This window comes from Rutidosis leptorrhynchoides, chromosome 6 (genome assembly GCF_046630445.1).
Source record: "Rutidosis leptorrhynchoides isolate AG116_Rl617_1_P2 chromosome 6, CSIRO_AGI_Rlap_v1, whole genome shotgun sequence".
NCBI classification, from domain to species: domain Eukaryota; kingdom Viridiplantae; phylum Streptophyta; class Magnoliopsida; order Asterales; family Asteraceae; genus Rutidosis; species Rutidosis leptorrhynchoides.
This window is the reverse complement of record NC_092338.1, coordinates 91,886,180-91,910,140: the sequence shown is the minus strand read 5'-3', so window position 1 is coordinate 91,910,140 and position 23,961 is coordinate 91,886,180. Positions and strand designations below refer to the sequence as shown.

The following is a 23,961-nucleotide window of genomic DNA, read 5'->3' as shown; positions in this document are numbered from 1 at the left end:
CCCGTTAAGGTATATGTCGGAGAAACTCAATAAATTTCTGCTTGACTTGGGAGAAAATAAGGCATCATTTATTAAAAATTTTGTACCATTTGGTAGTATGAAATTTGCCTTTCCTATCCCTTTTATCAAGTTAGCAGGTCCTGATATTGTATGTATAGTTCCTTTCGTTAGTTTTAGATCAATAAAATATTTCTCGAATTTAAGTATAGTGTGTGTAGTTCCACTGTCTGCTATACAGAGATCTCCACCACTTGATTGATGTTGTATTCCAGCAAAATTCATATTGAACTTCATATATAAGAAATAAATAGTGAGTACATTAATATTACACAATATTTTACATGCAAATAGATAGTACTGGAACATTTAGCAAACATAATGACAAAGACAGACGATATTAAATCGTTTATTTTTCGAAAGACACACAACTTAAACATTCAAGAAATCTTCATATAAATCAGATGGTTTCTCAGTGGCTGTTGGATCGACGTTATCCACAAAGTTTACTTCCTTTTCTTTATCTTTCAGCGAATCCTGATACATCTTAACAAGATGTTTAGATGTTCGGTAAGTATTAGCCCAGTGGCCCATTCTACCACATCTGTAGCAAGATTCTTCAGAATTTTTAGAAGAATTTTCTTCAACATCTTGTTTAGTGGGCTTGTTTTGTGGTTGATATTTATATTTTCGTGGATTATTATTTCTTTGACCACCACGGCCACGACCACGACCACGTCCTCGCCCATTACCATTACCATAAGGATGGTTTCTACCATAGTTATGGCTTTTGGCATGATGATGGTGATGGTTATTATAACCACGACCATGCCCGCGTCCTTGTCCCTGTTTATAATTATTTGCAGTATTTGCTTCAGGGATTGCAAGTGTACCAGTAGGACGGGATTGCTGATTTTTCATTAATAGCTCATCATTTTGCTCTGCAACTAAGAGATATGAATTAAGTTCAGGATATGTTTTGAACTTTAGCATTCTCAAAATTCTTTGCACTGTGATGTTTGCAGCATTCATTGTGGAGAAAGTTTTCTCCATCATGTCTGCATCACTTATTTCATGTTCACAGAATTTAAGTTGTGAACATGTATTATACAGAGCTGAGCTATATTCATTTACTTTCTTAAAGTCTTGGAACCTTAATGTTCTCCATTGTTCCATAGCAGCTGGAAGTAAAATTTCTCTTTGATTATTGAATCTGCTTTTGAGACCTTCCCATAAAACATGGGGATCTTCTACAGTCACATAATTATTTTGTAAGCATTCATCAATATGTTGATGAATAAAGCAACATGCCGTTGCTTGTTCTTTTTCAGAACAAGTGTTGTTTTCATTTATGGTTTCAAGAATGCCCATTGATTTAAGATGCATTTTTACTTTTATAACCCATGGCATGTAGTTGTTTCCCGTTGATTCTAAAGGAGTAAATTTAAGCTTTTCCAGATTCGACATTTTCTTTTAAAACAAACAACATGATAAATTATAGTCACTTTATATTCATAAGTATATAAACATTAAACATAAATTTAATATAACATAAATGATAAGTAGGTGACAGTGTCGACCATATGTAAGCAATCATTAATAAATGTTATATAACATAAATATAAATATTAGTAAACATAAATGATAATTAGGCGACAGTGTCGGCCATATAAATGTTAGATAATAGAAATATAAATGTTAGTAACATAAATGATAATTAGGCGACAGTGTCGTCCATATAAATGTTAGATAATTGAAATATAAATGTTAGTAACATAAATGATAATTAGACGACAGTGTCGACCATATATTATTCAGGTGGTATAACCGACCATATATCATTTAGGTGGCAGAGCCAACCATAATTAGTATTAAGATTATCGTGCTGATAACGTGTTATAATTCAGTAGGCTTATAACTACCTTTAGTGGTTTGATTCTTGATATTATAACTCAGTAGGCTTATAACTACCATTAGTGGTTTGATTCTTGATTAAGAATGCTAATAATGAAGTGTAAGAACAAAGATGATAATGGAGAGAAAGAAAGAAACACTTTGTAAGTGTGAGAAAATGGTGCAAGTTTTAATGCTTGCATTCATGGCTATTTATAGCAAAAATATTACAAGTTTAGGTAATACAATAATATTACTTTTGTGTATCAATAATTGACTATCCATTTATATATATATATTTATATATTATAACACAATTTTTTTTTTAAAGAATTGTTTCCATCTACCATGATATTGTAGCTAGCAAGTTTGCAAAAGAAGTGAGACGGGGTCGAGACGGCCGGGTCCCAAAAAGGTCGAGACGGACGTTGACCAAAGTTGACTTTTAAATATATAAGTATATACATTTATATATCTCCCTACTTATTAAAGCAAGAGCCAAATTGTGTAATATTTTTTTGAGATAATTAATCTTGACCATCCATTCATACTCAAAAATTAAATATAACCGTTAGATTTAAAGTCGAAAAGATTATTACGTAGTTGATTTTTCAATTTTAAATACAATGACATCCATGCCCTTATTTAAACTTAAATTTACAATATACTAATAGATTACTAAAAGCAATACATAAAATTCGTAACTGTAATCAATCATTAAACCACTAAATGCGAAATATATTTATTACGTATCAATTTGAATTAATTTTATATTGAAACAATGGACTAATCAATTAAATGTATTTGTTTCGAAAATAGGTTTTATGCATCAATTACGCCCAAATCCTCACGGTTACAGAAGCTTATTTCCAAACTTATCAACTTCAACCAAATTCCTTCATCATCGCTCCAAATTTTATTCCCATAATAACAGCCATGATTGATTTAGTCAAATCTGCAACTTCAATCTAATTATACTACACACATATTGCCGAATTCAAGAGTTATAAATCAAATCATAACATCAAATCAGAAGATCGGAATCTTCCAAGAAAATCAATCGAACGATTGATTGCATAAAAATCAGTCGATGAAGATTGGAGGGTTTCGACAATCTTTGTTCAATATCTTTCCACTATAATACTGGTTTGAAATCTGGTATTTTCATTTGATTTTTTCAGCAATCTTATAAATTTGATTAACGATTAATGATAGTTTAATAATTGAAAGATGAAAGATCCCAGTTACGGCACGGGTTCGTGATTATAAAGGAAAATGATGGAGATTGGTATTATCATTGAAATATGAAATATGATGTACGTTGCAGGTTATGAATTGAGCTGAATGATCATGCTTTGCAAGCTGTTGACCCTCTCAACTTTGTAAGCTTTAAATGATCCTGTAGTGCACGACTCAGCCTTATATTTTTATATTTATGTGTATGTGTTTGTTAATATTTTTAGTTGTCCAAGACTCTACTTATTTACACACCAAGGTATAATTTATATTATATTATATGAAGTACCCGTGAGACAAATTTTAAATGGCATAAACGAGTAGGTTCCTACTAACGAGATTTTACTATGGTGTTGCAGTTTTTATAAAATGACATTGTCATAATGGTCTCTTATTATGATGGGATCGTTGATCATTGGTACTACACATCCTGTAACCAAACTAAGTAGTCACAGACAATACTTGACGTTGGAAAGTCAGAGGTTCAACATCAAATCACTGCAAGCCGATAAGACATAAAACTTCATAGGTATTGATGTACATTTTTCTGATCTTTTGTATAATTGACTTTACAAAGCATCAAGCTTGGCTTTTCATTTTATGTTTGTAACCAGGAAACGCTAACATTCGTTATGGATGGGTTTATGGGTTGGGTAATGGGCAAAAAATGGTCGATCTTAAAATGGGTTAAAATGGGTTAAAATGGGCTCTGGTAAGAGTGAGCTGCCTAATTTTATTTGTAATATTTTTTTATTTTTCATAAGTTAGACCATGGTTTTTACGTACTTCATAAAAGTTGTTGATATTCACTTTTAACCCAAATGCATGATATTTGATACTAATTCATCTCCTACATCATATAATATGCTGATTCTAAATTGATTGTTTTCAGGTTCAAGTTTTAATAGCAAATTTGTTCAATTATGTGTAGGTTGTTGGTTTTCAAAGTTAAGGTGTCAAAACGGGTTCACTGGATAAGGTTGGGTCATGGGTTAAATCGACATGATGTCCAGATGGATAATTTTGTAGTTCATGTCAAGAGTGTTAGATATAGACTATAACAACCCTCACTTTTCGACTTCCGATTTTACTAAAATACCTAGAGTTGTTATATACGAATAAATTTAACGTTGACCGAATAAACGTACGCTTAAAATAAATAATATAACTATAAATATTATAAATAAGATTATGATATATAATATAACATAATTACATCAATGAATATATATATATAATATTTATATTACTTTTGTTATTTAGTTAATAGAATATATAATTAACTAAATAATACATAATATTATAACATTTATAAAACTAATAAAAACTATAAATTAATAATCATAAATTTTAATTTTTATAAAAACTAAATATAATAATAATTTTTATATAAAATTCGTATTTAATAATTAAACAAATATAGAAATAAAATGTTAAATGTTCTTAGAAATATATTAAACAAATTTTTTTTTTAGAATTTTATACAAAAAAAAAAAAATCAAAACTATATCTACTTTTAATAAATAAATACAAAAATACAAACTACTTTTTCTTTTAAGATTTACTTTTAATAAAAATACAAACTACTTTTATTTTAAGATTTACTTTTAATAAAAATACAAACTACTTTTTCTTATTTTAACTTTTAAGATTTACTTTTAATAAAAATACAAACTACTTTTTATTATTTTAACTTTTAAGATTTACTTTTAATAAAAATACAAACTACTTTTTCTTATTTTAACTTTTAAGATTTACTTTTAATAAAAATACAAAATACTTTTTTTTATTTTAACTTTTAAGATTTTACTTTTAATAAAAATACAAACTACTTTTTCTTATTTTAACTTTTATGATTTTACTTTTAATAAAAATACAAACTACTTTTTCTTATTTTAAATTTTAAGATTTACTTTTAATAAAAATACAAAATACTTTTTCTTATTTTAACTTTTAAGATTTTACTTTTAATAAAAATACAAACTACTTTTTCTTATTTTAACTTTTAAGATTTTAATTTTAATAAAAATACAAACTACTTTTTCTTATTTTAACTTTTAAAATTTACTTTTAATAAAAATACAAAATACTATTTCTTATTTTAACTTTTAAGATTTTACTTTTAATAAAAATACAAACTACTTTTTCTTATTTTAACTTTTAAGATTTTACTTTTAATAAAAATACAAACTACTTTTTCTTATTTTAACTTTTAAGATTTACTTTTAATAAAAATACAAAATAATTTTTCTTATTTTAACTTTTAAGATTTACTTATTTTATTTTAATTTTTTTTTTACCTAACATTTTCAACTATAAATACCACATACATTTCTCATTTCAAACTTACACCTTAATCTCTCATTTCTCTCTTAAAGAACTACTTCTAGTTGATATCTCGGTCACTTACTTGCTTTACTTTCCTTTCTTGCGTGGAATACTTCAACTGCTATTTAAGGTGAGTTTCATTTGCTCCCTTTTTATATATATTTTTGGGCTGAGAATACATGCGCTGATTTATAAATGTTTTACGAAATAGGCACAAGTACTAAAACTAATTCTATGTGGGTTTAAACCAAAAATATACCCTTAGCTTGGTAACATTAAACTACTTGTCTATGTACGGTAGGCGCGAATCCTAAAGATAGATCTATTAGGTCTGACAAACCCCATCCTGACTATGGGATGCTTTAGTACTTCGAGGTTATTTTAAACACACCTGATCTGGTGTACTTCAGAGGGTAAAACATGAACGTTAAGGCTTGTTACCGGGTGCCTACAACTTATAGAATGCTTTTATACACTTGCTAGTGTACGGATATTTATGAAACTGAAATCTTGTGGCCTATTATTATAACAGAAATGATTGATTTTGATAAACTAATGAACTCACCAACCTTTTTGGTTGACACTTTAAGCATATTTTGTCTCAGGTGACGAATAAGATGATTGCCATGATTGCTACGTGATGAATTGAATGCTGCTACATGGAGTCTTCATTTCATTACATTTACTTTGCATTAAGACTATTATTATTATTTCAGTTTAAATTTGATGTAAAACTTTTAATGCTTCCGCTGTTTTATTAATAAATGTTTTATTCAAAACGTCTCATATAGAGTCGTTCTCGTTTATACAACTGTGATTTGATATAATTAGTCACAAATACCCTAGGCCCTAATTTGGAGTTGTGACAGATTGGTATCAGAGCAGGTTGTTGTAGAGAACCAGGATTGCATTTTATGTGTGCCTTATACAATTAGGTACCTTAGCAATGTAGGACTACAACTTTCCTTGACCATAGTGCCTTTAATTGTTGCCTTTAATTGATAAATGCTACACTATACCTTAGAAACTATATTTAAATCTTAAGATTATAACATACACGATAATGTGAAATTACTCGAACGTCAACGCTACTTAAGGCCTAGGGTGATCCTTGGTACCACTATGGGACGCTTGTGGATTTCGAATGCCAAACTTAGATTTTGGTCGAGAATTCCTGGGCCAACCGGTAACAATTGATCATTCAAGTGACTCGGCGGTGGCATAGATGTTTGGGTATGGTGCACAATATCAAACCTGACTATAGTGATCATACAACACTTAGTCACTTACGAACTTAATAAGTGGTGAACTTATTAAGAACAACTCACCTAGTCATCTATCCTGGTTTTGTGTATTACATATGTATTACATGAAATATTATCCAAGATTTTTGAAACTCCTATAATTCATACTCAAACATATATAACTCCCTGTTATATCACAAACCTATATGCCTTATGCCTTTATGCATCGATTTGCGAACCGGGAAATGTCATTGGGTTATCACAGTATACGAATTGAAAGTCTTTAATCGAAAGATTATTAGATTACATACTTATCATTTTATAATCTCGACACGTCATACTGCCATTATTAGAGTATAGACAAATCATATCTTAGCATATCTATTCCCAATAGACCTTGTCTAACACTTTTCCTAAATTTCCTCCGTAAATTACGGAAATCTTTCTGCTATATATACGTATTCAAGGAGATGAATATATCATTCAATATTCAACACCCATTTCATATCAATCCCTATTCCAAACACATAATATGGATTTCTCACCTAATTCCTCAAGTTCTTCTAGCTCCAAAGATAGCGTGACAGGAGCACACCCACCGATCAATTACCGTGATTTCTTTAGAAAATGGGGATGGGTTCGTGAAATACTCACCCTATGGAGAAATGAAGAAGGTACTCCTTATCACGAGCCAAACTTACCACCAAACGTCGGAGTACTCGATCCTCTTACTGGCGAACCTGTTCACAATACCGTTTTCACTCTTTTCGCAAGGATTTTCCGCCTCGAAGGTCGACTCGATGTAACCAACGACAATATTCGTCCTCTACTCTCGAATTCTAACAAGAAAGGGTTATTAGAAGAAGTTAGAAGACTTCAAACTAAATATCAAGAATTGACAAACCTTACAGAGGAATGGGTAGAACAAATCCATAGACTCGAGCGTAAAGTAGAAACCCTGGAGGAAATAGTGCGCGATTTGGTAGCTAGGCTCACACTTACTAACCAAGTACCACAAGCAGCACCAACAGCAGCACCAGCACCAGCACCAGCACCACCAGTACTATCAGTATCACCACCAATAGCATCAGCTTCACCAACAACAACATCAGCATCCCACGTCTCAACATCATAATCGGTACCTCAAACATCGACATCATACGCCCATAGATACTAAGGAATATGAGTAATAATGAGTTAAGATGTATTGACTCATTCTTCCTGAAGAATTATATATGTATACTTTATATATATATGGTTTGGAACAATAATAAATCTTTTCGTACTAAACTATTACGTGTGAATCTTAACTAGTATGTACTACTTGGTTAATTCATATCACTAATACGCTATGATTTACATCCTTCGTTAATGACTTAACAATCATTAATCACTGCTTCAGTATAATAAACTCCATTTCATAATAAACTACGTGTATTATTCAAATGCATGTGTGATTTTACACTCCTATTTTTCGATGTACTCGAAAATTTCTCGAAAACATCATTTGTGCCTTATGAATTTCACAAGAAATCCACGGGCATCAACATCATTTACTGAGGTATATTAATAACAATGAATGATGAAGTATTGATTCATAACTTCATTAAAGAAATATTTCGCGACGATTATGTAATCTCTAAAGTTTTGGAAATTATTTATTCTCATTTCAACCGTAAATCAAATGAGTTTAATATTATATTAACTTATTAAATCCATAATTACATCTGAAGAAAATATATATGTATGTATATTTTCATAAAGATTGTATTTAAAAATTCTTTTGTACAAACTGTTAATTGTGAAAATATTTTAACGGGTAGGTAATACCCAAGAAATATCTAACATTCACATTAATATATTACATTGTACATTCTTCAAAATCCTTGAAAACATATCAGATTGATAATCAATGATTCATATCAGTTAACCTTAAGAATGCTGATGAAGCAGCAAAAGCTGTAGATGGCCTTAATGACCAGAAGCTTGATAATAAAGAATTGTGTGTTGGAAAAGCTCAAAAGAATATCTGGTATTGAAAGACGGATTGAGCAAAACATGAAGGAGACCAAGGACAAATCCCAAGGACTAAACCTATAACCAAAGAATCTAGATGATTCGATTTTTGAAGGAAATCACAGAAGATCTTTTTACGCATTCTAAATCCTTACAGAAGAATTTCTTCATTATCCATCGATTTTAGAAATTCTAAAATATCATCATATCTTTCGTTATAAATATCCTCGATATTTTTAAAGATATCTTCATAACGATTCTTGTCCGCAATTAATTATCTCTTTGCAATATCTTTATTACATCATAAAGGAAAACTGTTTAAGTTTCTATATTCCGTAAAATTTAAATTCAAATTTTGAATGATTTGAAGTAGTGTTGAGAATTGAAGCATGAGTTAGTATAATATAATGATGTCAGGCCAACATGATTATATTACAGTAAGTCATGCTAAATTTTTAATGGAAGATGATGATTCATAGACTTTATAATCATCATTTGCCATGTTACACGACTCTTACATTCTACTTAATCTCTGAACATATCAAGCAAATATATTCTTGATAGTTCTATCCTCAGTAATTCTGGTAATTTACCAAATCAAATCGTGATATTACGCTTAGAACAGTAGGTCCATTCGAAACTTCATACCTACAAATTCTGGACCATTACTCGCTTTACTTAGAGTCGAGAGGAGAATAAAAAGGCAAAGAGCTCCGACATATAAGGGAAAATATGTAGCCCGATAACGATACCGAAATTACAAACCGTGTATATCAATACGTATTGCAACGTAAAGACATGGGAGAATTAAAAACACTATAACCCCAAGGTAATAGTAGAAGAAAACAAATTCCTCTAGTGGTAAATGAAAAAGAAGAATGACTGAAATGATAGTCAGAAAAATATCCAGGATAAGAACTGGATGGAGCATTCTCACAATCTTTGGAAGTATGAATTGAGGAAGAAAGTATAGAAGTGGTGAAGATAATGAAACAGAAGAAGCTAATTTATAGCAAAATTCCAAACACAGCAATTGAAGCAATTCACCTCATTTAATCAAAGAAAATTTCAAATTCCTTAATTACCGGAGAATCAAATCTTATGGATTACGAAGATTTCCTTTAATCCCTTGAATTCCAAAAATCAATCGTGACTACGTCAAAAGTTAAGGCGAACATTTAATTTCTCATTCACTCTTTTACAATAGCTTCGTTTATACACTTCCTATAATCAAAAAGTTTTATCCATATTATTCAGTAGTGATAAAACTTTATTTTTTCAACTTATATTCATCATTACAATATTCTTTTTGTAAACAATGATGATCTCTATCAAACTTCATGACTATAATTTTCATGAACTACTCTATGTTTTGTCTACCCTAATATTGTGACATAAACACTCAAAGTTTTAAATAAGCTCAATACTATTCATAACACATTTCATGTGTTCAGTTTACTAAAATGCTCGTATAACACCATCATCCCTTTTGAGGATAACCTAGTCAAATGACACTCTTATTAATCCTTTAGATAACCTCCGCATTAATGATAAAATGCACTTTATAGAAGAACCTGTAAGAAATTAGGGTTCGTATTATTTAAAGGCATGAAACAGAACAATATTCTATCTGTTGGAATTCACGAAAGGCCCCGAACCTACCTGGGAACGTGAAGACCAGATAAAACGTAAATATCCTCGTTTAGATACGAACAACGCTGATTGATGGCAAAAACTAAATTTCGGGACGAAATTTCTTTTAACGGGTAGGTACTATAACAACCCTCACTTTTCGACTTCCGATTTTACTAAAATACCTAGAGTTGTTATATACGAATAAATTTAACGTTGACCGAATAAACGTACGCTTAAAATAAATAATATAATTATAAATATTATAAATAAGATTATGATATATAATATAACATAATTACATCAATGAATATATATATAATATTTATATTACTTTTGTTATTTAGTTAATAGAATATATAATTAACTAAATAATACATAATATTATAACATTTATAAAACTAATAAAAACTATAAATTAATAATCATAAATTTTAATTTTTATAAAAACTAAATATAATAATAATTTTTATATAAAATTCGTATTTAATAATTAAACAAATATAGAAATAAAATGTTAAATGTTCTTAGAAATATATTAAACAAATTTTTTTTTTAGAATTTTATACAAAAAAAAAAATCAAAACTATATCTACTTTTAATAAATAAATACAAAAATACAAACTACTTTTTATTTTAAGATTTACTTTTAATAAAAATACAAACTACTTTTATTTTAAGATTTACTTTTAATAAAAATACAAACTACTTTTTCTTATTTTAACTTTTAAGATTTACTTTTAATAAAAATACAAACTACTTTTTATTATTTTAACTTTTAAGATTTACTTTTAATAAAAATACAAACTACTTTTTCTTATTTTAACTTTTAAGATTTACTTTTAATAAAAATACAAAATACTTTTTTTTATTTTAACTTTTAAGATTTTACTTTTAATAAAAATACAAACTACTTTTTCTTATTTTAACTTTTATGATTTTACTTTTAATAAAAATACAAACTACTTTTTCTTATTTTAAATTTTAAGATTTACTTTTAATAAAAATACAAAATACTTTTTCTTATTTTAACTTTTAAGATTTTACTTTTAATAAAAATACAAACTACTTTTTCTTATTTTAACTTTTAAGATTTTAATTTTAATAAAAATACAAACTACTTTTTCTTATTTTAACTTTTAAAATTTACTTTTAATAAAAATATAAAATACTTTTTCTTATTTTAACTTTTAAGATTTTACTTTTAATAAAAATACAAACTACTTTTTCTTATTTTAACTTTTAAGATTTTACTTTTAATAAAAATACAAACTACTTTTTCTTATTTTAACTTTTAAGATTTACTTTTAATAAAAATACAAAATAATTTTTCTTATTTTAACTTTTAAGATTTACTTATTTTATTTTAATTTTTTTTTTACCTAACATTTTCAACTATAAATACCACATACATTTCTCATTTCAAACTTACACCTTAATCTCTCATTTCTCTCTTAAAGAACTACTTCTAGTTGATATCTCGGTCACTTACTTGCTTTACTTTCCTTTCTTGCGTGGAATACTTCAACTGTAACATCCCGCCTTTTTCCATTTACTTTTCCGTTATACTAATATAAAGTCCGTTATATGTTTATAACATCTCCCGTTGATACGCGTTTTAAATTATCTCGTTTAGGTAATTCCCGCACCCGAACGAAAGTTGAGGGACTAAACTTGACAAGGGATCAAACCCTTGACTAGGTCAAAGGGTCAACCCCCTTTCACCCATTCATTACCATCTCCCTCTCTCTCTCTCTTTCTCTCTAGCAAGAACACACCCAATTTCCTTTCTCATTCATTCATCATCTAAATCCGGATTAGGGAGCTAGCAACCAAATAAATTACATATTCGTGATCCTCTCTTCATCCTCTTCATTTTGGTACCAACTTCATCTCATTTGGGTAACTTTCTAAAATCACTAGATTTTGTGTTCTTGATGTTTTTAACTTATAAAAGTGTTAATTAGTGTCTATGGCTCAAGTCTAACATGAATATATGATTTATATGCTCGATCTCGTTGTTTTAGTGTAACTAGCATGAACTTGAATTTTGGTGTGTTATTCTTGAATTTTGGATGATCATATGTTGTTAGATGTTGAAAGTTGATGTTTTAATTGTGTTACTAGCATCACTAGCTTCAATTTGATGTGTAGGTTGCCTTAAGAAAACTTCATGAACTTGATTATTGATTTTTGGTGGAATTGAGTTAGGATTTGAAGAACTTGAAGTGATTATTTGATGCGTTGATTGCCATGAATTGTTGTTAGTAAGTTGTTAGTTGTATTGTATGCTCCATTACCTACAAAATGGCATGTCACATGTATGCATTGAATGCCCAAATCATTAAATGTGCATTGGTGAGTTTGAAGCATTAATGTGGGCATTGAATTATCACTTGGTTGGAAAACTCGGTTGTTACAAATGAGGTTTTTGATTGTTAATTTGTGTTTAGTTGCATTCTATGTCAAAAGAGCTTTCCAACGATATAAGGTGCGAGTCCTAAGTGTTTGTGGTTTGCGTTTTATGCTTATTTGAAGTTTGGATCAAGTTGGACAAGTGAAACAGACCAGGCACCAGCACCCGCCTATTGTCGCGGCGCGACAGAAGGGTGCCGCGGCGCGGCATAAGCCGTGCCCAGCTTCTGTCTCCGGTGTCCATTTTATGGAAAATGTTTGGCATACTACGGACCTCCGATTCACATGAAACTTGTTCTAACATGCTCATATATGATTAAAAACCTCAGAAAAATAGTTCGGGACCCGACCCGAACGTGTTGACTTTCGTTGACTTTGACCGACCAAAGTTTGACTTTTTGTCAAACTTAACCAAATGATTATGCAACCTTCCTAACTTGTTTATATACTTGTATCTTGCATGAAACTTGACAATTTGATTTCACATGCTAAATAATCGAGTCGTAACGAGCCATAGGACTAATTGAACATCTTTGACCTATCGTGTTTACCGTTATTGATACAAACCTATTGTTTAGGTCAAGACTAGCATTGTTCTTTGCACACGTTTACTTGTCGAAGTACTTTACTACTCGTGCACTCAAGGTGAGATCATAGTCCCACTTTTACTCTTTTTGAACTTACATTTGGGATGAGAAAACATAAACATTTCTTTACTAAGTGAACACAAGTACAGGAAAACAAACATTCTACATACGAGTTTAGAACAAAATCCTCAATTCGATTATCATTAGTTACACTTGCCGGGTGTAAGCGAGAACTTATGTTGTATGGATCCATATGGGTTTGACAAACCCTCATTCAAACGGTTCGCTACCGTTTACGAATGAAATATATTTTCGAGAAACAGTGTATGTTCTAGCACTAAGTGATGGGGTTCAATGGAAGGAAATGTTAAGCATTGATAATTGGGTGCTCGTGAAACAAACTTTTGGAATGTATTACTATTAATTCATTGATGCAAATCTTGTGGTTCACTTGTACTTACTTACTTAAACCTATGATTTCACCAACGTTTTCGTTGACAGATTTCTATGTTTTTCTCAGGTCCTTGAACGATACATGATACATGCTTCCGCTCATTATTTGATACTTGCATTGGATGTCGAGTATATGTGCATTTCATGGAGCGTCTTTTGACTTTACTTTAAACCGTGTCGCCTAGATTTCATTCGTATTATAACGTTGTAACTTAACTATTGGTTGAACAATTCTTGCAAACTTTGGGAACAATCTTTATTTTGAAATGAAGGCGACATATTTTGGTCAAACTTTGTCTTAAAGACTTATGACCACGTAACGGGACCTAAGTAGACGGCGCCGTCAAACATGATTTGGTCGGGTCGCTACAGATGGTATCAGAGCGTTGGTTGTAGGGATTTAGAGTTCATTGGTGTCAACCTCGAGTCATAGGGTACATTGGTGAGTCTAGACTACAACCGGCATATAGACTTGAAGTAGGAATTACTTGACTACTTGTGCATTTATACTCGAACGCTTCTACTCATATCTACTCTTAGTTCATCTTAATCTCACGTTGTTTAATTTGATTGACGCGCCACCTTGACTATATGAAATGATGTCGAATGCACATACGAATCAGGGTAATATAATTTCCGGGATTATATTACGGTGACTCGTATGAACGTTCCGACATTATGACATAAAGAATTTAAGGCGAGTCGAGGAAAAACTTCTCTTTATCTTTATTCTATATCACGGTTAGTATTATTGAGAATACTAATCAATGATATTCTTGTGTCTTGAAGGAACAATGGCTCCTCGTCGTGTACGCCGCAATGAAACTCCCGAACAAGCTCTCGAACGGATGATAGCTACAGCCGTAGATGCGGCCATGGCCGGTCACTCATCCAACAACAATAATAATAACAACCACAACAACAACAACAACAACAACAATGGAGCCGGAAACTCAAACGAGGGATGCTCCTATAAAGCTTTCATGGGGTGCAAACCTCACACTTTTGATGGAACCGGGGGACCGGTCGTGCTCACCCGATGGTTTGAGCAAACGGAAGCCGTCTTTAGCATAAGCGGTTGTCGGGACCAAGACAAGGTCAAATACTCCACTCACACTTTCTCCGGAATTGCTCTAACATGGTGGAACACCTATGTTCAATCGGTGGGTACCGATGAAGCTCATGCCCTCTCTTGGGCCGATCTAAAGGAAAAGATGATTGTTGAGTATTTTTCGCGCGAAGAAACCCGAAAGCTTGAGGAAGAACTATGAGCTTTGAAAGCGGTCGGAAACGATCTTAAAGCTTATAATCAACGTTTCGCCGAACTATCCTTGATGTGTCCTAATCTTGTTAACCCCGAATCTCAAAGGATTGAGCTCTACATGCTCGGTCTTCCAAAAAGCATCAAACAAGGGGTGATGTCATCCAAACCCACTACTCATCAAGCCGCTATGAACATGGCTCGCCAACTAATTGAAACGGTTGACGAAATCGTAGTTCCGGCACCTAAGGCCGAGGATAAATCGGGCGGCAACAAAAGAAAGTGGGAACCCTCCCAATCAAGCAACAACAACTTTGCTAAGAAGCCTTACACCTCCGACGGCAAGAAGGGTTATGCCGGGAACCTACCTCTTTGCAACAAATGCAACAAACATCACTTTGGTGAATGTGGCAAGTTAATTTGCCACCGGTGCCAAGGAGTTGGTCATAAGGCCAACGATTGTAAAAGTGCCACTCCCGTTGCTCGAAAGTGGCCCAATGCACCAAAGACGGGCACTTGTTACGAATGTGGTCAAATAGGTCATTATAGAAATGCATGCCCAAAGAAGAAAGATAACCCCAACACGCGCGGCCGAGCTTTCAACATCAACACCGAGGAAGCCCGGGATGACACTGAACTAGTCACGGGTACGTTTCTTCTCAACAATTCTTATGTCTCTTGCTTATTCGATTCGGGTGCCGATAAATGCTTTGTATCCAAGACTTTGACTCATTCTTTTAGCACTCCACCTCTTCCATTAGATACCCCTTATACCATTGAAGTGGCTAACGGGAAACTATTAAGTGCCGACACATATTACCGGGGGTGTGCGTTAAACATTTTGGGTAAGGAATTTGAAATTGACTTGATACCCATGGAACTAGGAAGCTTTGATGTAATAATCGGTATGAATTGGTTAGTCAAAACGAAATCTCACATCCTTTGTGATCTTAACGCAATCCGAATTCCTATCGAGAATGGTGAACCTTTGATTGTTTATGGCGATAAGAGTTGCACCAGACTCAATCTCGTTTCGTGCCTTAAAGTTAGAAAACTACTCCGTAAGGGTTGTTTTGCGATCCTTGCCCACGTTAAGAAAGTTGAGTCCGATGAGAAGCATATCGATGATGTGCCAATTGTTAGTGACTTTTCCGATGTATTTCCCGACGAATTTCCGGGTCTTCCACCTCATCGACCGGTTGAATTCCAAATCGATCTTATTCCGGGAGCCGCACCCGTAGCACGTGCACCATATAGACTCGCTCCATCTGAAATGCAAGAATTGCAAAGTCAAATCCAAGAACTACTTGATCGTGGTTTTATCCAACCTAGCCATTCACCTTGGGGCGCTCCGATTTTGTTTGTTAAAAAGAAAGACGGATCCCTACGAATGTGCATTGATTATCGTGAACTAAATAAATTGACGGTTAAGAACCGATATCCTCTTCCTCGCATCGATGACCTCTTTGATCAACTACAAGGGTCTTGTGTATATTCGAAAATCAATCTCCGCTCGGGTTATCATCAATTGAGGGTTAAAGGGGAAGATGTCTCCAAAACCGCTTTCCGAACTCGTTATGGTAGTTATGAATTCCTTGTCATGCCATTTGGTCTCACTAACGCACCGGCGGTGTTCATGGATCTTATGAACCGCGTGTGCAAACCGTATCTCGATAAATTCGTTATTGTGTTCATCGATGATATATTGATCTATTCTAAAAATGAAGAAGAGCACGAACAACATCTCCGACTTGTGCTTGAACTCTTGAGACAAGAACGACTTTATGCCAAATTCTCCAAGTGTGAATTTTGGTTGAAGGAAGTTCAATTTCTTGGTCATGTTGTAAGTGACCAAGGTATTAAAGTCGATCCAACGAAAATCGAAGCCATTAGTAAATGGGAGACTCCTACTACTCCTACTCACATTCGTCAATTCTTGGGTCTCGCCGGATACTACCGTAGATTCATCAAGGATTTTTCTTTGGTTGCTCGTCCTCTAACCGCTTTAACTCACAAGGGAAAGAAATTCATTTGGGCGACCGAGCAAGAATCCGCGTTTCAAATCTTGAAGACAAAGCTAACCACCGCTCCTATCTTGTCACTTCCCGAAGGCAATGATGATTTTTTTGTATATTGCGATGCCTCGAAACATGGTTTTGGATGTGTATTGATGCAACGAACGAAAGTCATTGCTTATGCTTCTCGACAACTCAAAATTCATGAACGAAACTATACGACACATGATCTCGAACTCGGAGCCGTTGTCTTTGCACTTAAAATGTGGAGACACTATCTTTATGGAACCAAGAGTACTATCTTCACCGATCACAAAAGCCTTCAACACATTTTCGATCAAAAACAACTAAACATGAGACAACGAAGGTGGATTGAAACCTTAAACGATTACGATTGCGAGCTTCGTTACCATCCCGGGAAGGCAAATGTAGTAGCCGATGCCTTAAGTCGAAAAGAAAGAGCGGTGCCTCTCCGTGTCCGAGCTTTAAACATCACCATTCACACCAACCTTAATAACCAAATTCGGGTAGCCCAAGATGAGGCTCTCAAGGATGAAAACATCTCTCTCGAACACTTGAACGTCCTCACCTCTCGATTCGAAGTTAAAGAAACCGGACTCTGATATTTCGCCGGAAGAATTTGGGTGCCTAGTTATGGGGATCTACGAAGCCTTATTTTAGATGAAGCCCATAAGTCACGATACTCGATTCACCCCGGTGCCAATAAGATGTACCACGACCTTAAACAACTATATTGGTGGCCGAACATCAAAAGGGACGTAGCTACTTATGTTTCCAAGTGTTTGACATGTTCCAAAGTCAAAGCCGAACACCAAAGACCGTCCGGACTACTTCAACAACCCGAGATCCCGCAATGGAAGTGGGAAAGAATAACGATGGATTTTATCACCAAACTACCAAAAACGACGGGCGGTTATGATACCATTTGGGTTATTGTTGACCGTCTCACCAAATCCGCACACTTCCTTGCCATGAAAGAAACGGACAAAATGGAGAAACTTGCACAACTTTACATTAAGGAGATCGTAGCCCGACACGGTGTACCTTTATCGATTATCTCCGACCGAGATGGCCGTTTCGTTTCTAGATTTTGGCGTACATTGCAAGAAGCGTTGGGAACGCGTTTAGACATGAGCACCGCATATCATCCTCAAACCGATGGACAAAGTGAACGTACAATTCAAACCTTAGAGGACATGTTACGAGCTTGCGTGATTGATTTCGGAAAAGCTTGGGACAAGCACTTACCTCTCGCCGAGTTCTCTTACAACAATAGTTATCACGCGAGTATTAAAGCCGCACCTTTTGAAGCGCTATATGGCCGCAAATGTCGTTCACCTCTTTGTTGGGCCGAAGTAGGCGACGTACAAATCACCGGACCCGAACTCATTCACGAAACTACCGAGAAAATCGTTCAAATCCGAGATAGGCTTAGGACGGCCCGAAGTCGTCAAAAGAGCTATACCGACAAACGACGCAACGATCTTGAATTTCAAGTCGGTGACCGAGTAATGTTAAAAGTCGCACCTTGGAAGGGTGTAATCCGTTTTGGGAAACGCGGGAAGCTAAATCCGCGGTATATTGGTCCTTTCGAAATCTTGGAGCGTATTGGAACCGTTGCTTATCGTTTAGATCTTCCGCCTCAATTGAACTCCGTTCATCCCACCTTCCATGTATCTAACTTGAAAAAGTGTCTTGCCGAACCCGATATCGTCATCCCTCTCGAAGAACTTACTATTGATGACAAATTTCATTTTGTGGAGGAACCGGTTGAAATTGTGGACACCTCCGTCAAGACATTGAAACAAAGCCGAATCCCGATTGTTAAAGTCCGTTGGAACGCCAAAAGGGGACCCGAGTTTACTTGGGAAAGACAAGATCAAATGCGAAGGAAGTATCCTCATCTATTCGTGAATTCGAAAACGCAAGATCTCGAGGAAGAAACAACGACTACTACGCCTACTTAAATTTCGGGACGAAATTTCTTTTAAGGAGTAGGTAATGTAACATCCCGCCTTTTTCCATTTACTTTTCCGTTATACTAATATAAAGTCCGTTATATGTTTATAACATCTCCTGTTGATACGCGTTTTAAATTATCTCGTTTAGGTAATTCCCGCACCCGAACGAAAGTTGAGGGACTAAACTTGACAAGGGATCAAACCCTTGACTAGGTCAAAGGGTCAACCCCCTTTCACCCATTCATTACCATCTCCCTCTCTCTCTCTCTTTCTCTCTAGCAAGAACACACCCAATTTCCTTTCTCATTCATTCATCATCTAAATCCGAATTAGGGAGCTAGCAACCAAATAAATTACATATTCGTGATCCTCTCTTCATCCTCTTCATTTTGGTACCAACTTCATCTCATTTGGGTAACTTTCTAAAATCACTAGATTTTGTGTTCTTGATGTTTTTAACTTATAAAAGTGTTAATTAGTGTCTATGGCTCAAGTCTAACATGAATATATGATTTATATGCTCGATCTCGTTGTTTTAGTGTAACTAGCATGAACTTGAATTTTGGTGTGTTATTCTTGAATTTTGGATGATCATATGTTGTTAGATGTTGAAAGTTGATGTTTTAATTGTGTTACTAGCATCACTAGCTTCAATTTGATGTGTAGGTTGCCTTAAGAAAACTTCATGAACTTGATTATTGATTTTTGGTGGAATTGAGTTAGGATTTGAAGAACTTGAAGTGATTATTTGATGCGTTGATTGCCATGAATTGTTGTTAGTAAGTTGTTAGTTGTATTGTATGCTCCATTACCTACAAAATGGCATGTCACATGTATGCATTGAATGCCCAAATCATTAAATGTGCATTGGTGAGTTTGAAGCATTAATGTGGGCATTGAATTATCACTTGGTTGGAAAACTCGGTTGTTACAAATGAGGTTTTTGATTGTTAATTTGTGTTTAGTTGCATTCTATGTCAAAAGAGCTTTCCAACGATATAAGGTGCGAGTCCTAAGTGTTTGTGGTTTGCGTTTTATGCTTATTTGAAGTTTGGATCAAGTTGGACAAGTGAAACAGACCAGGCACCAGCACCCGCCTATTGTCGCGGCGCGACAGAAGGGTGCCGCGGCGCGGCATAAGCCGTGCCCAGCTTCTGTCTCCGGTGTCCATTTTATGGAAAATGTTTGGCATACTACGGACCTCCGATTCACATGAAACTTGTTCTAACATGCTCATATATGATTAAAAACCTCAGAAAAATAGTTCGGGACCCGACCCGAACGTGTTGACTTTCGTTGACTTTGACCGACCAAAGTTTGACTTTTTGTCAAACTTAACCAAATGATTATGCAACCTTCCTAACTTGTTTATATACTTGTATCTTGCATGAAACTTGACAATTTGATTTCACATGCTAAATAATCGAGTCGTAACGAGCCATAGGACTAATTGAACATCTTTGACCTATCGTGTTTACCGTTATTGATACAAACCTATTGTTTAGGTCAAGACTAGCATTGTTCTTTGCACACGTTTACTTGTCGAAGTACTTTACTACTCGTGCACTCAAGGTGAGATCATAGTCCCACTTTTACTCTCTTTGAACTTACATTTGGGATGAGAAAACATAAACATTTCTTTACTAAGTGAACACAAGTACAGGAAAACAAACATTCTACATACGAGTTTAGAACAAAATCCTCAATTCGATTATCATTAGTTACACTTGCCGGGTGTAAGCGAGAACTTATGTTGTATGGATCCATATGGGTTTGACAAACCCTCATTCAAACGGTTCGCTACCGTTTACGAATGAAATATATTTTCGAGAAACAGTGTATGTTCTAGCACTAAGTGATGGGGTTCAATGGAAGGAAATGTTAAGCATTGATAATTGGGTGCTCGTGAAACAAACTTTTGGAATGTATTACTATTAATTCATTGATGCAAATCTTGTGGTTCACTTGTACTTACTTACTTAAACCTATGATTTCACCAACGTTTTCGTTGACAGATTTCTATGTTTTTCTCAGGTCCTTGAACGATACATGATACATGCTTCCGCTCATTATTTGATACTTGCATTGGATGTCGAGTATATGTGCATTTCATGGAGCGTCTTTTGACTTTACTTTAAACCGTGTCGCCTAGATTTCATTCGTATTATAACGTTGTAACTTAACTATTGGTTGAACAATTCTTGTAAACTTTGGGAACAATCTTTATTTTGAAATGAAGGCGACATATTTTGGTCAAACTTTGTCTTAAAGACTTATGACCACGTAACGGGACCTAAGTAGACGGCGCCGTCAAACATGATTTGGTCGGGTCGCTACATCAACTGCTATTTAAGGTGAGTTTCATTTGCTCCCTTTTTATATATATTTTTGGGCTGAGAATACATGCGCTGATTTATAAATGTTTTACGAAATAGGCACAAGTACTAAAACTAATTCTATGTGGGTTTAAACCAAAAATATACCCTTAGCTTGGTAACATTAAACTACTTGTCTATGTACGGTAGGCGCGAATCCTAAAGATATATCTATTAGGTCTGACAAACCCCATCCTGACTATGGGATGCTTTAGTACTTCGAGGTTATTTTAAACACACCTGATCTGGTGTACTTCAGAGGGTAAAACATGAACGTTAAGGCTTGTTACCGGGTGCCTACAACTTATAGAATGCTTTTATACACTTGCTAGTGTACGGATATTTATGAAACTGAAATCTTGTGGCCTATTATTATAACAGAAATGATTGATTTTGATAAACTAATGAACTCACCAACCTTTTTGGTTGACACTTTAAGCATGTTTTGTCTCAGGTGACGAATAAGATGATTGCCATGATTGCTACGTGATGAATTGAATGCTGCTACATGGAGTCTTCATTTCATTACATTTACTTTGCATTAAGACTATTATTATTATTTCAGTCTAAATTTGATGTAAAACTTTTAATGCTTCCGCTGTTTTATTAATAAATGTTTTATTCAAAACGTCTCATATAGAGTCGTTCTCGTTTATACAACTGTGATTTGATATAATTAGTCACAAATACCCTAGGCCCTAATTTGGAGTTGTGACATAGACTCTTTTTCAAAATTCATATTGATTAATTAATGTTTTGATCTCTAATTTTGAAGCTTTTACTAGGCTCAATGAAATTGAATACATTTATGGATATTTTTGGTCTACTTGAAACTTCCTCCTTTTTCATTTTAACTGAAAAGATAAAAAAACGTTACTCGCTTGATCTGGAAGGGATAAGTTATTACTCAAATCAATTGGGGTCAGATTTTCTATCTACAAGATGGTATTAAATTCGAATTAGATTTGCAGGTACTTATGCAAAGTTTCACAATGATATAATAATGATCTTGAAGCTGACGCAGGTAATGTCCTTTTTTCTATTCTACCTTCATTTCTCATTCATCTTTGTCTTATAAATTTTAGTTACTCGAAGTTATATTATAGGTTTGATATTCTGTTTTAGAAGGATTGTGTTTACTTTTATTCTAATTTCAGTTTCACATTCATCTTTTTCTCAAAGATCTTAGTTACTGATTGATTATTCGCAATCGAAGTACAAACTAAAAGGAATTCTCGCACATCCATATTTGTCCTGTAATTGACCTAATATATATTTTATAGTAAGTTGAATGGGCGGTATTTTATCTTAAATTAAATGTTGAATAGATAGACAATGGTATAGTATTACTACCCCAACCTAAACTATTTTTATGTTTCATCTTATTTTAGTACTCTTTTACTTATACATAAAAGATAGATAAATTGATGGTATAGATGGACACTACCCCAAACATCTGGTTTTATGTTCCTCCATATTTAGGTTTAGTTTTTTTTAGAAACTTTGAAGCTATTATTTAATTCTGTTAGAAAGAACACTAACTTCATTATGTATATATGATCTTCAATTCTTAGGGCCTGTTTACTATTTTTTTTTCATTAATCTCTGTATGGGTATAGATGGCAGAATGGGTAATGACGAGTAATATGTAGAAAGAAGATAATACAATTTAATGTTTACTTTTTATGCTGAATGAACTGGCTGAATGATAGTAAATGACTTTATTACCCTTCAACACTAATAAAATTGTAGTATATTTTTACATTTAAAACTACCTCATAGCAACTGTTACGTCAGTTTTTTTAATGTAGAATAACATAAAAGTAACAATCCATACACTTCTATATTCGTAGAAACTTCAAATTGAAAAAATATATATATATATATACATTACACAAAACATAAAATTGTAGAGTACAATCTATTACTGTATTTCTTCGGATATCCGACTTTAATTTTTGTCTAGGGTTTTGTCAAATTACAAATCTAATACAAATATACAGTTTATGTATTTACTTGAAGAATATCAGGATCATGGAAACAAATCAAGTTTTGTTGTTGTCGAATGCAAATGGAAGTGAGCACCGATGTAATTATAAATCAAATACATGCGTACAATTTTGTCTGGGTTTTATCAAATTTACCAATCAATACACAGAAGTCTCATATGCATCTAGAAATATTGATTAGAAACTGAATAACGATGGAGATGTGATTTATGGAAGTTTTGATTGGGGTAAAATTGTGTAAGAGGGAAGAGGGTAGAGGGTAGAGGGTAGAGGAGGAAATAATTTGGTTGTATGGGGACAACACTACTTTTGTAGCTGGATGGATATATGCTCGGTCAGACCTCCAATTAGCAATAATCCCAAAGTAAACAACACATGCTGGTGACCGAATGAGCTCTACATAAAATTCAGCCCATTAAGGCCTTTGTAAACAGGCCCTTAATATCTTTGAAATTTATCAATAGTTGTACCTGAACAAGTTTACAGCCATTTCTTTCTTTAGATGCGTACTTTTAAAC

At 33.5% G+C, this 23,961-nt stretch overlaps 1 long non-coding RNA gene across 1 annotated transcript; it reads left to right on the top strand.

Annotated features, from left to right (window-relative positions):
* Positions 1-2,754: 2,754 nt before the first annotated feature.
* Positions 2,755-22,553, top strand: LOC139856034 (uncharacterized). The gene is made up of 3 exons (XR_011761642.1): positions 2,755-3,048; positions 3,218-3,655; positions 22,406-22,553. It is a non-coding gene; the product is annotated as an uncharacterized lncRNA (long non-coding RNA).
* Positions 22,554-23,961: the final 1,408 nt, after the last annotated feature.